The sequence below is a fragment of the Triturus cristatus genome, chromosome 3_1 (genome assembly GCF_964204655.1).
Source record: "Triturus cristatus chromosome 3_1, aTriCri1.1, whole genome shotgun sequence".
Classification (NCBI taxonomy): domain Eukaryota; kingdom Metazoa; phylum Chordata; class Amphibia; order Caudata; family Salamandridae; genus Triturus; species Triturus cristatus.
Window position 1 is genome coordinate 774,345,092 of NC_140583.1, and position 12,749 is coordinate 774,357,840.

Below are 12,749 nucleotides of genomic sequence, written 5' to 3' on the forward strand. Positions count from 1 at the left end.
GTATGCTTCAAAGAAATTTGAAGCAATTTCAGTTTGGGATAATGCATTGGCTTAACAGCCCCCTAAAACATGGTTCCCCCTATTTTTTTTATGCTTCTTTAGGTTACCGGATGGTAGGATTACTTGTGAGTAAAGTATGTGTGCTAAGGGATTTCAGAATGGCTAACAAAGTACAGAGAAAGATGGACAGGATAATTGAGGTAAAACTCCATTGGGAGCTTAGGGCCTTATAGGCTCCTCAGAGGAATACACTGGGATCGGGATTGTGAACGTGGTCGCTGGATTCACAGGAAGTTGCGCTTTTAAGATTCTTTATCAACTGTGTATTCAGGGCTATCTTCCATATGTAATTCCTAATATTCCTGCAAGTGATGGGAGGTGTTTAGCAGGTTAGTGCCTTCTATACCTTCATGTTGGCACAATAAGGATTTCAAAGAGAACCTTTTAAATTGAACTGCAGTGTTTGTGGACTCTTAGGAGAATGAGCATAAGAAGACAGATGCAACTGGTATCAAGACAAATCGCCTGTTGTGAGGAGCAAGGCTAAATGGACTACTGGTAAGGAATACGGGGCTGTTGAAATAAAAATAATGTCAGCACCTGATTTACCTCGGAACATTAGTTCACACTGCTCAACTTACCACAGAATGCTCGGCCCATGCTGTTGAGAAGTTGCTTGATGCCCTAAACTGCTTAGCTTCTTTTAGATTTTTTTAACCTCCGGCCTAGCAGCTGGGAAGTTTTCAAAGCTTACAAATTTGGACAGATGCATTACATGACAAAACACTATTCACTCGTGTTAAATTTCTACTCAACAAATTCATGACACTCCGAACGGTTAGGAGCAATAATAAGTACTTGATCAGATAGCAAATTTAGCTAAACCCGTATGCTGGTTTGTCAGCAGGGCTAAGGGAAATTGTTTAAAGGAAGACTTGGATGTGCTCCATGACTGGAAACAACTATAAAGTACTGTGCACACTCCAGCTGTAGCTTCAGATAGACTTCTGCATGATGTTATTTTGTCACTCTGCTTGGAGGTCTTTATGCCAGCCATGGTTTAATACCAAGGGCCATATGTAGGTAGCATAACATTTACCGATTCATAAATACCGAATTTTACCGATTCGGTATTTATGAATCGGTAAATGGTATGTAGGTAATTAATCGGTAATCATTACCGATTCGGTAAATATCGGTATTTATGAATCGGTATTTACCGAATCGGTAATAATGCATCCCTTCCCATTGATTCCTATGGGCCTGGAGGCCCATAGGAATGAATGGGAAGCTAGTTACTATTACCGATTCGGTAAATACCGAATCGGTAATAGGGGAGGCATTATCATGGGTGGCAGGGTGTCACATTGACACCCTGTTGCACCCCTGATTCGTGCATGTGTGCACATGTGGCGCACATACATTGTATGTCTGCCACATGGCACTTCCCAAATTGCACAAAAGTGCTTTTTTAAAGGTATTCGTCATTTACCATCAACTTGTAGTTGGTGGTAAATAACGAATCAAGACACCAATTATGCACTCACTTGAGTGCCCCCTACATAGCATTTCTGGATTCGGTATTTACCGAATCGGTATTTTACCGATTTCTTAAAATTCCGAATCGGTAAATACCGAATCCAGAAATCAGCCACCTACATCCCAAGTGCCTCAATACCGGTCGGTAACGGGATATTTACCGAATTTCGGCCGTTACCGACCGGTATTTGGCTTCCTACATATGGCCCCAAGTGTCAAACAGCGAGACGGCTGTGTACTCCGCCTAATTCTGCGAGATATGAAGCTAGTCTATTAGCAGCGGGGAAAAAAACAAACCCACGGTGATAAAGACAAAAAGATTATCTAGAACACAAACAGGTACATTTACTGGCAAAATGTAGAAAGGAATAATGCTGAAGCTTTTTGGATAAAGGAATCTGGGTCGGAAGTAGCAAAAAAAAACCTCCAGGATATCGAGATAGGTGATCATGAATGACAAACTTTAATTTCAGATTTATTGGGGGTACTCCTACTCCAGAACGTATCAGTGTATATCCTTGTTTTTAAGCGGATGGGGTAACTGTCACAACAGCAGAGATCTAGTCCATAAATATTTCCAAAGCTCCAGGGCCCCATGGCTTAATAGCCTCTGTCCTTCAGTGGAACGTTCCTTTCTGTATTGTTAAAAATCTTGTCTGACTGCATGCTGTTAAGCAGAGCTTTTCCTACTGCTTGGTCGGGTGGTAGATTAACCCCAATACATAAGACAGGGGTTAAAAGTGAGGCTAAAAACTGTTGGCTGATTGTAATACTGGATATCAAGGTAAATTGTTTTTCTAAATTCTTATTTGATTTCAAATAATTTTTATTGGCATATTAGGGTATACAACATAAAAAGGGGAAGTAAAAGAAGAGAAATACAGGTACTCATGATACATTTTAAGCTCAGTACGAGTGCTGTTGACATATATATTGTCAAATAAAACGTTGCAGACATAGTTAATAGTATATTCCTCTGGGGTACCATTAGTGAAAGGGGTGTCACGAAGATTTAACATATACATAAGTACAGCATCTAGTATTGATCGTATACTGACTACACAACACATAATGACATAAGCCTATTATACCTTAAATATAAAACTTCCAAGGTGAGTGGAAACCCCCCCCCCCCTCCAAAAAACAAAAATACAAGGGGTCGTTACAATGGTCGTAGGATGCATGTATGTTGGGACTGTGTTAGAGGACCTTTATGGTGGTTTGAAGGTAAGAGAGGAAGCGTCCAAAGTGCCCCACATCTTCCTATAAGGAGAGCACCAGGGAGATAGTTTTAGAGCAGTGGCGGCTCCTCCATTGGGGCGTTTGGGCGCCGCCCCACTGCTTTCTCGCAGTGCGAGAAGGCAGAAACATAAATGGTAATAACTACCATTTATGTTTCTGCTTCTCGCACTACGAGAAAGCAGAAGTGCCTGGTTGGGGGTGGGCGGTCCTGCTTGAAGGTAGGGGGGAGTGGCCTGCCCACTGTTGTGCATACTGACTGTTTGGTCGGCCCTGGGGCTGACCAAACAGTCAGTATGCGCAACAGTGGGCAAGCCACTCCCCGCTGCCCTCGAGCAGGACCGCCCACTCTCCCATTTTCTCTATGTAGGCTGCTGCATGCAGCAGCCTACATAGAGAAAATGGCCCGGGTGGGGCGCTCTCAGAGTCGCCTCACCAGTTGTGATTGGAGGAGGGAAGGGAGATAGGCTGCCTTACCTGATGACGCGAGGAGAGCTGCAGCCGACGGGCCCGGAATTCGAAAACCCAGGAGTCAGGACCGGACGTCGGGACCCATCCAGAAGATGGCGCGAGACGGTAAGTTTGATTTTATACTTTTTTTCCCATTAAACCCCTTCCGCCCCCCCCTCGCGCGGCGTGATGTCCTAATTTCAAATTACACCCCCCCCCCTCCCATAATGCTGGCCGCGACTGAGTAACGGGCTGCTTGTTTTTTAAATAAGAAAAATATTGTGGTGGTGCAGTGGACTAAGTACTTCCAGCGAAGGAATCTGCGTTTGATTACGTTGTCACTAGTTCAAATTCTGACGGACACCCTCATTTTTTCTGAGGTAAATAAAATGCGTACCGTTGTGTAGCGTTTCTCCCGAATTCTGCGCGGCATTAGTTTGAAAGCACACAGTGATAGGCCATGTTTCCAAGACCGACTCATTGGCAGCACCTTAGCACCAGTACCTTCACATTGGAGCAGCTGTTTACATTTGCTGCAAAACTAAAAGCGAGAAAGTGACAGTAAAAGATGAATTGCGAGATACAATTTTGCCTGACATTTTGATCTAGTGGTGACCATTATAAATCGATTTTAAATAACGTTAGCATGGGCTCTATTCAGCGTCAGTGGCACTGAAGAGGTATGCTAACGACACTGGGGAAAAGTTCATTTTTTTGGTTGTTAACTTTGTGTTATTTAGGTTGACAAGGATTTATGCAGCAATGACTTTAGCATGTTGAGCTAAGAAATTTGAAGTATTGTGATTATAAAAATTATGCTAGGTAATAGAAATACCGTCCACATTTATAGTATCCTAAATTATGTTACTGACCATAGGTGACCACAGGGATTAACTTTCATAGAATTAAAAAGGCAATGTATGGATTTAAAGCGCACCGGTGCAATGATTAGTCGGGGAATTTGGAAAACATAGGTATTGTGCTCATATGCTAATTGGCGCATTGTACATACTCTAATATGATACCAAAGTGTACCATATGGTAGTGTATTGTTTCACTGATTCTCATTCTCTGGTTTGGGTGTATTATTGTGCTGTGATCACATAGCTCTCTTTGACTGTGGTTACATGCTAAGTTTCCACATTTACCGCTGTTTCCTGTGCTTTCCAAACTCTGCTTTGCCCGTTTTACCCATATTGTCCTCAGGCTATTATTCTCAGGATTGCACACATTATCGTGTTGTGTCAGGTGTTATATTGGACATGTGGCAGTGTTTGTTAGTGGCTGTGGCCCTCTAGTTAATTACTGGAGTCTGTCAGCCCGCTTCAATGACTGATAACATGGAGAGGTTTGATCTTGTACACTTATTACAGTTTGGTGTGACAGTTTACGCCCCACTACTTTAAAAGTACACCAACCGCCACTGTTTTAGAGCTATGTTTTCAGCACCTCTTAGGAAGATTAGTTCTTCTTGCCATGATTTGTAGGCGATCTGTTTGAAGTTGTTCCAGTTTCTCAATATTATTTTGCACGCTAGAGTGAACATTACGTCCAGGAGGTCACGGTCACTGTCATTTTTTATTTGGGGGTCTAGGGAGCATAGGATAACATATGAGAAGTCTCTGGCCAGTCTAATATGTAAATTGTGCGTAATGAATTCAAAGATCTTATCCCAATAAGATTGCAAGAGAGGGCAGTAGAATAACATATGTGGTAAATCTCCTACTTGCGAATTGCAATTCCAGAACTGGGGAGATTGAGTGATGTTAAGTTTGTGCGACATGGCTGGTGTCCAATATGATCTGTTGATAACCATGTATTTCGTCTGTGTGAGTGATGCCGAGATTTTATTCTTAAATGGTGTCATATGAATGCATTTCCAATCCCACATGATACGTTTAGTATTAGTTTCACTTTCCCATTTCCTTTCATTAACCGTGTGTCATTTACCTGGAATTGACATGAGTAGTTTATAATTCCAAAACCCTGGGTCGTCAGTAGTGGGCACATATATATTGGCTATGTAAAACTCAGAGTCTAGCTTATTTAGTTTTGTTATGACCCACCTCCCTTTTTTCTTGGAGGTATGCAAGATAAGATTTGTTCTAGCATTCCTCGATATCATTGTCAGAACGCCATTTGTTTTGCCATCTGCTGGAGAACAGGCAATTTCTGTTAAAAGATTACCCTTAATGGTTAAAGATCTCTTATCCTCCTGGTCTCCGAAATACATCTTTTGGTGGGGACGACTTCAAACGCTTAAGATGAAGATAACCCCATTAATAATTTCTTATCCTCCATGCTGCCTGTGAAACTCTCCTCATCCTTTTTCCGTGAGATTGATTTATTTACGTCAACATTTTTATGGAGTGATAAGCGTGCTAGAATTGCATATAAACATCTTAGAAAGCCAGCTGTTTTGGGTGGATGTAATCTTCCAGACTGGAACCTGTATCAAATTGCCTTTTTATCATCTCAGGGTGTTTTGTTTTTTATCGGATTCCCTCCATACCCCCCCATGGCTATAAATTGAACGTGAGTTGTGTAGACCTCATTCTACCCCTTCCTTTTGAACTGCTTCTAAATTGGTGCTACCCCATTCAAGCCGTATTATTTATGACACAATTAATGCTGTAAAATGCATTGATAAAAAAGTCTCCAAGCTCATTCATAAATCGAGATGGTCGTCATTATGGTATAATCCTAAAATTGTTACTGATATTGATCCTGTTATGATGCTTCCTGGGCTAATAGAGGTCTGACGTTGGTCAAACCCCTTTATGATTCCAATCATGACCCTCTTCCCTTTTCATCTTTAGGCCACACATATAATCTCAATAATATGGATTTTTAAACCTTTTTAAAATTAAAGGTTGCCCTTTCTAGAATTGCCCTTTCTAAAGATTCGACTACTATTTCACTTTTGTCTATGTGGTCTCGTGCAGGTCACACTGCTTCAAAGATATACAAGTTTTTATCTGCGCCAATTCCCTCTCAGGCTACTATTACCAAAGATAAATGGTCTCATCATTTTGAAACATATCTCAGAAGAGTCATGGCAATTAATTGGAAAGGCTTCACTACAGAATAAGATTGCTCCTTCTCTTATGCAATCTGAATTCTTTTCTATGAATCTCCTGCATTGGACACCTGCTCGCTTATACAAGATGGAACTAAGGGACAATGATCTTTGTTGGAATTGCAATTCGGTCTCAGGCACTCACCAACATATGTTTTTTGAATGCTCGTTGCTACGTTCCTTTTGGGATTTGATTCAGAAACATCTTTCACTAATCTTTGATATTTCAGTGGAGCTCTCGTTACCTACAATTTTATTGGGTCTGTGGGCTGCATGCACTCCTCTCCCCTTGGATAATACTGATATGCAGCTGTTAGAACTCCTCATATCCATTGCTGTTAAACTTATTTTAACAGAGTGGAAATCCTTTAATCTCCTGTCCTATCATATTTGGTGGGCCTGGTATCATTTCTTCGTGGGGCTCATACTTCTGTTGAAGAGAAACATTGTACTCCTTCCATCTCTAATAATATTTGGAGGTCCTTAGATAAGTATATTAAACTGTCCTCGCAGGGTTTGGTAGTCCAATATCCTTTTGTCTCTACTTCTTAATTTATCTATTTATTTTAAAAAATCCACTGCAGCAGGTGCCCCCATCTATTAGTTATCTCTTATTTATTTATCTTTCTAATTATTTATCTAGACAGCTACCTATCATTTAATTTATCTATATATTGTCCCCTCTTTCTCTTCTCTCCTGCTTTCTCTGTTCTTCCTTCTTTCTATCCTATCTTTCTCTCCTCTTCTGATATTTTTAGAAGTTTTTGCAATACAGCTATACAGCTATTTTGTTTTGTTTGTTATCATTCTACTATGAAATATTTTTTATATTATATACTCTGATTTAGTAGTATTTGTGATTTCGTTATTCTTCTGACATGGATTCTATTTTAGTGTATATATTCCCCTATATTTTTTAATTATTTATTGATTACTTTGTCCTGATGTATTGCATTTTATCATATTTGTATGAAGTCTTACTTTTTTAAAATAATAAAGATATTGAACACAAAAGATGACCCTTGAAAGAGTTGGAGATGTTGGCATCCAATTTAGTTTCTTGGAGGAGAATAATGTCCGCCCTTTGTTTGTGGATATAATTAAGCAGTTTCCTTCTTTTGACAGGGTAGTTAAGACCTTTAACGTTCAGAAAAATTATTGACATTTTTTGTTGGGATTGCAGAGTCATTTGACATTATGTTAGGCTTGCAATCAGTGATACCATAGGATGATCATCCTTAAAATGTGAATCCTACGTAATGACTTTGTGAATTTCGACATTATCAGACCCTTTCCACCTACGCTTTGTCTAAGAGCATTCCATAAAACAGTAGTTGTGCTTGACACCCTAGTTACCACCTTAGGACCCAATTGTGTATGCAGGATCATGTTAATGCACCCTCGGCTGATGGAAAACAATAGGAATTGTGTATGAGACTAGGGGCAGAAATTAAACAGAAGACAAAAAAGCATGTAAAAGAAAAAACTTAACCCTCCCAATTCCTCCATTACCCTTGTCCCTTCCCCCTCCCCACTATTAGAACCTGTAAACGTGGCGATTGCAGGAAGGTGCATCCCTCTCAGAGACATTGCTTTGAGTGGACATAGCAATAACAGTGCTAAAGCAATAACAGTTAACATTTATCATTCCTTAACAGTTAACATTCCTTAAAAACATTTGTAAGCGAGCTAAGGGAGCCCCGCACCGCATCTTGAGCTGCCTGATCGGTCAGCAATAGCAGTTGTTAATGGCGCATTTGAATATTTACGGTGTGTATAGTGACAGGGTGGGCCTACATCACCAGTACAAATAAGAAGTCTTCAACATAATGACATTTCACCCGCTTGCCCATGCACCATGAAGTAAGAACCGCCTGGTCTAACTAGTGTGATAACTAGCATGATGAGCGTAATAATATATAGACATGGTACTGAATTGGCCTAGTGACTTTAAACAGTTAAATACGACTCAAATAGCTTTGCTATAGCACTGTATAATAGGAGCTACAATTAACAGAGTATTAAACACATGGTCTAAGCATGGACTATAGAATCTAGACTTAATTATTTGCCACTATACAATAGGAGCAACAAGCCTCAGGGCATTAACCCATTGTTCTGGGCATTGACTTTAGGCTCTAAATTTAGTAATCTGCCTCGTGTTATTCAAGGCATAGTGACTTTTGGCAGCATAGTATAACAAGTCTAACAAAAACAGCTTAGGCTCTAGACTCTAGGTTCTGAACTTTGTTATCCTTTTCAAGTTACTCAAGTAACTCAAGCATTTTCTGGAACACTCTTGCTCTTTATACATTCTTTCTAGATTAATAAACACTTAATCTAGGCACAGACTTTAGGCTTTGTTATCCTTTCATGTTCTCATAATACTCAAGCTAGCATATCATGTTACTCAAGCTGGCATCTTGAGAGTCCATCTTTAGTGGTTACTACTGTGCGCTCCTGCCGAGCTTTTCTGTGTGGATGTATTCATCTTGTAGTCGTCATTGTCAAGAAATTTCTTCAACTATAGGTGGATTGAGAAGAAGTGGGACTTGCCCTGCACCACAATTCGGTACTTGGCCGGGCCCACAAATGAGAATTGGTATCCTAGGGATCTCAGTCTGGATTGAAGAGCGAGAAACCCTTTTCTAGTATCCACTTTTTCTTTGGAGTAGTCTTGTGATATGAAGATCTTGTTGTTATACCAGAGAATATGTTGTTTTTTCCTCATGAAAGATAAGTCCAACGTGTTGGTACCTGAACGGCTTACACACAATGGGTCTGGGGTGTGTTTGGTTCAGTAGCTTTCTCATTGGCACTCTGTGTGCCCTGTCAAACTCTAAGGGCTTATCAAAAGACAGCTTGGTGACTTGAGGGAGCCATTTTTCCAGAAAGGTGATGCATGACCCGGTCACATCTTCGCTTCCCTCCGGCATTCCAAAAACACGTAGATTTCCTCTTCTATTTCTATCTTCCAATTCTGATATCTGTTTGGCTAAGGCTTGTGTAGTGGCGTCAATTCTTTCCACAGTTTTTGCATTTTTTGTGGCCCAATCTTCCAATTGGATAATTCTGTTTTCTGCTACTTCAATTCTTGTGTTTGATTCTCTTATGTCTCTTCGGATTGCGGAAATCTCGTTCTGTATGCTATCAGTGTTTTCCTTCATTGATTTCGCAAGATCATGCACCTCCGCTAGCTTATTTAGAATTGCCTCCATTATGGAGTGGATATCTTGCTTGTTTTTGATCGGGGAGTCCGGATTAGGAGGGTCTGCTTTAACTCTCTTGAGGTTAGCTTTACTCTCTTTCTCAGCCATCTTCAAGGACATGTGCTTTTTTGTATGCTTTTTTGGATGATCAGCACTCATTCACTTATTCACCACAGTGGTAGGGTTCTCAGGTGCAGTGGTGGGTTTCTCTGGTCTACCATGGCCCACCGGCAGTATATCAAAACACTTTTAGACCCACACCCTTCATCAGGTATTTATTACGAGGACTTGTCGAGTGGGTGAGAAATTTGGCACCCTTCCAGAGACAGACTCACTCAAATTGGTGAAGAGAAATTTCAAGATTCGAGAATCAAGATTCAATTTCCAATGGTCAGACTCATTATAGAGTCAGGTAAGCCACCTCATGATACAGCTACTCATCAGCTACTAAACAGTGGACTTGAAGCAAGGTGCTTACTTTAACACAATCAACGGTCACATTGGCGATCACATTGGAAATCTAGCAGCAGCGGTAACTTGCTATGGGCCTTGATATGTACCTTAGAACATTCTAGAACAGTTTAGTCACTGTCACTGTAAATACGAGCCTCCATCTTGGAACCAGGCATGCCTCAGCTTCACATTCATTGAGTCCATGTGATCTGTGCGCTGGTCTCTAATCTCTGGGCAGACAGGCAGGCATGCAGGCAATTAGGCGTTACTCTCTCTTTGTTGGTGTGAGCGGCGATTTTATTAAAAGCTGAGTCAGTATGAGCGCGTTAGCTTGGGGCCCTGCATCTTAGGGACAAGCACACCATGTGGTGTCCGTCTCGCTCGTCAAACATACGTGTTTCCCTCCTTACTTAAGGGAATTATCGCTCCCATAATCGGTCCACTATTCGCTTCACCTTGTCACCCCAGTGCGATCGGTGCGACCGGTGAAGCTTTAGGGTCTCTTGGCGCCAGTGTATGCCAATATGAATTGTGGCTTTCAGGGTAAGAGCTCCGAGGCCGGCATGTGTGACGATAAGGCGGTTGTCAGTGCTCTCCTCACTTCTCCAGGCGTCTCCGCATTCCTGAGCTGTCAGGACAACCGACTTTCAGGCGTGTTCTGGTGATTTTGTGCTCCGAGGTCAGTTAAATAAAGGATACTTGCGACCCTCTGAGACGGAGCTGCAGGCTTACGAAGCCATCTTCCTGCGCTCAAAGCCAAGCCCCCTCTGCTAAATTCTTATTAAACTCATTTTAAGACAGGCTATGTATAGAGAACTGATCCTTATCTTGCACATGAAGGATTTCGAGCCAGTCACGGTACATGTGACTGCCTTAAGCTTCCGAATAGGATTATCGTTCGGGAGGTCAGTCAGGGACATTTTTTAGGGTCTACAGGAAGAGATGGTGAGCAAAGATGCAAGCCCTACACATTGTTGTAATGTTTTTGCACATGCTTCAAAAATTATTCATTTGGAAAATACAAATTAACACCAGATCGGAGTTCAGAAGTCGGTTTCCGACGGCTTCATGAGTTGGACAGGTTTGCATTTTGACACCTACTCTATTTAACATCTACCTGACGAATCTAGTTTCTGATTTTCCTATTGTACATTGGTGTCCTCCAAAACTGGGAACTCGGAAAATACCAATAATGTTGGATGTTGGTGACTTATTGTGTAAGATAAGACCCCTATTGGGTTATAATGGCCACTGACGTTTGTTTCTTTGTATTGCAGAGAAAATGGTTTTAAGATGAATTTAACAAAAAATAGAATGATAACTTTTGGTAAATTGACTCACAGGTTTTAATTGGAATATTGAAGGCATTCACTCACTTGGAGCAAACTAGAACTTAAAAGATTATCTAGGAATAACCCTATTGTGGATACCACAATTCGCATCTCTATAAAAATAAAAAACAAAAAGCCAATGCCGGTGTCACACAATTCCATTTAAAATACAATATAATCTCCTACTCTGTGATCCTAAAAGTTTTTAACCCCACTTCTTTAAAGTACTGCAATATACCATTCAAGAAATTTAAAGCCTAGAATTTGGATAACATCCTTGTAAATTTGAAAGAATAATGGCTCTTCTGTACTTTTTCAAAATACATGAGAATGGGGGTTGGGGAAACATGTCTTCCCTTTTACAATTATGAGAAGAGAATTTGATAAACAACCATTGAGAAATTCTGAGTTTGTAACTAAGTTACGCTTTGATTACGATCTTGCTCCATTAGGAGCTCATGAAAAAATGTCCTTTCATGAATTAAAAACGATAGTGAAACACATTATTAAGACCCATAACTTCAATTGAGCTTTCAGGTCTCCGCTGAGGATTAAATTAGGTGCTATTCTAGCTCCAACGTATGTTAGTTTAGCTCCTCATAGATATTTAAGGTTCCTACAACTAAAAACATCTGAAATAAATACATCCACTGCATTTGCCCTCACTCCAACAAAAAGATGATCGATTTGGATCCTGATAGCGTTCAAGCCTGCTTATCTTTTTAGTGGGCTGGGTCAAGAATCTTTAAAGCATTTCCTTTGCATTTGTCCCAGATTAGTTTCTATGAAAGTTCAATGCTTAATATGTACTTCTAATATGTACTTTTAGTTATGGTTGATTCAACAGACTGCACTAGTGTTGTCAAATTCATGGTCTCGCTTTTTAACTAATCGGCAGTGTTTAAAGTTATAGCATACGAATGTAAGGGTCCATTCGATATTTCAAGTTGCAATTGTGTTATATTGATGCAATTTTAATTTCATTATACATTGCACACCTGTATGTTTTAATCTTCTGTGCATGGTATAAGCATTGGCAATAATAATAACCTACACTAATCTACCCCTTCAGAATGAACAACATGTGTGCAAGACCAATTCAGCACGCAGAACTAAAAAAACACCAATGTAGCACCAGGCAAGTTTCTGTAAAAAGTGAGTAAAAACAAGCAAAATAAAATTACCCTAATACCCCAAAGCAGCTCACCGAAAAAGTTAAGCAACGTGCAACTTGCACATTCTTCAGAAGAAAAGTAACTTAAGCGGGATGACTACCAAGAGATAGAGGCAAACAAATCATGAGGTTGTATCGAGGGAATGCATGCAGGTACTCAGGATTCCAAGGTGAATATGAGAGAGATTCTAGTCCCTTTCGTACCAGGACAGACATTTCACAAACAAATGGAAATAATATACATCTAAACATTATTTTTTTAATTTTTATTAAAA

At 40.3% G+C, this 12,749-nt stretch overlaps 1 protein-coding gene across 1 annotated transcript in view; it reads right to left on the reverse strand.

Moving 5' to 3' along the window:
- B4GALNT4 (beta-1,4-N-acetyl-galactosaminyltransferase 4) overlaps window positions 1-12,749 on the reverse strand; it is an 841,437-nt gene that overhangs the window by 564,451 nt on the left and 264,237 nt on the right. The gene's annotated exons all lie outside the window — the stretch shown is intronic.